Here is a 1,785-nt window from a genome sequence, read left to right as displayed (position 1 = left end):
AAGCTGAGAGAGGCAGAGGCTGGACTGCCGTCGTTGGGGAATCATGCCCACCCTCCCCTACTGCCTGGGGCCTCTGTGTTCCAGGAGGTAGAAGGCGGTATGGCTGGTCTCTGACTGTCAGGGTCATCCTCTGTCCTGGGGAACCTGCAGAGACTGACAGGCTGGCCCTGGAGCCCAGGGCCTAGTCAGCCTTCTGATGGGCAGCAGCTACTGGAAGGGCCTCCCCACAACTGCTCTGAGACCCTGGTGGTCCTGTGCATTGAGACTGCCTTCCCATATCAACACACGTGGTGAGCAGAGAGGAGCTGAAGACACTCAGGAATTACTGGAGGCCAGGCGACGAGAGGACCTGGACCACAGCAATGCCATGGCTTTCCCAACCATCCTAGCCCTGGGCTACTTCCATCCTTGACTTCCTGTCACAACACACCCCGTCCTCACTGGCCCTCCCTGGGGCTCTGCAGGCGGAGTGGGCATTGGATCTGCTCGTGGGATTTAACAATTGATTGCCCTCTGATTTCTTTTAGAAGAAAAAAAAGAATGAAGTCCACAAATTGTCAGGGCAGCGGAAGGAAAAATTCCTGCTTCCAGATTCCGATACTGTCAGCCTACTATTCTAAATGCCTTACATTTACTTCGTGTAATCCTCACACAACTCTGAGGTAAGGCTTATTTTTATTCCTTTTTTTTAAGCAGAGGAAAGGAAAGCACCAGGAAGCTGCCTCCATCGAAACCCCACGACTGGCACACGGCGAGGCCAGGATTAAAACCGAGGGAATAATAATTGGAAGGTGGTTCCGATGGTCAAATGTGCAGTTATTTTTTCTAGCATCTAGTAAGGGCAACATTTTTTTGTCTTTTCACCATTGTGGATTGACCAGGACAGAATAAACCCCCTCAAAATGTATATGCTAGAGTAATAAAAAAAAAAACTTCCGTCTTTGGCATCTCCTTGTCAAATCTGAACCGCTGCTCTGGACCGCAGAATTCAGGGACTTGAACACAGGGGAGGGCAAAAGGAACGCGTAGTAGGGCATGCTATCGGGAGTCTGAGGGGAAAGTTCCAGTCCTAGAGTGGCCCCTAACCCATGCTCAGCTCCTGAGGCGGTGACTCTGAATCATTCCTTTTTATTGACCAGTTGCAGCCCAACGCCCCTCCACTGTGAGACCTGAATGCTGCTATTTTGCGCGGCTTCTCTAGACCCTTCTTTACACGAAAACTAAAAACCACAACTGTAGCGCTTTTGTTTCTCTGAAAATATGTAAATTCTCGGGGGGGAGGGGAGGCTGAGGAAAAGGCCAGGACCTGTTCGCTTGACCAAATCGCCAGGAGGCCGGCGCTCGGCTTCCTCAGGAAAATCGAGCTAGCGCTCCCGTTCCTCTCACGAAAAACCTCAGGCCAGAGGACGGTTTTTAGACTTCAGGGATCTGAAATTAGTTAGCTACTTCTGAGGAATAAGTAGCCTTCTTCCTCGTTTTACCCGAGCCTGCACCTCCGAAAACTCCTTCCCGCTTCCCCAGCACGTCTCTTCAGAGCTTTCTGCCCTGAGAGAACAAACGAGCTCTCCTCATTGGCCGGATTCCCTGTCGGTCTCTCAGCTAGGACTCCGAGTGGTGCGTTTTGAAAACCATCTAGTCCCGCCTCCCCCGCCTCATTGGTTCATTCGACCGGGGCCAACTCAGCCGTTCATTGGTAGATATAAAAGACTAGCTACGATTGGTTCTTCGGGACGGAACCGGTGAGAGCGAGTCAGGGATTGGCTTATCTGGTTTGGGCGGGCTAGA

The sequence above is a fragment of the Equus asinus genome, chromosome 13, assembly GCF_041296235.1.
Source record: "Equus asinus isolate D_3611 breed Donkey chromosome 13, EquAss-T2T_v2, whole genome shotgun sequence".
Classification (NCBI taxonomy): Eukaryota; Metazoa; Chordata; class Mammalia; order Perissodactyla; family Equidae; genus Equus; species Equus asinus.
This window is presented reverse-complemented; position numbering follows the sequence as displayed.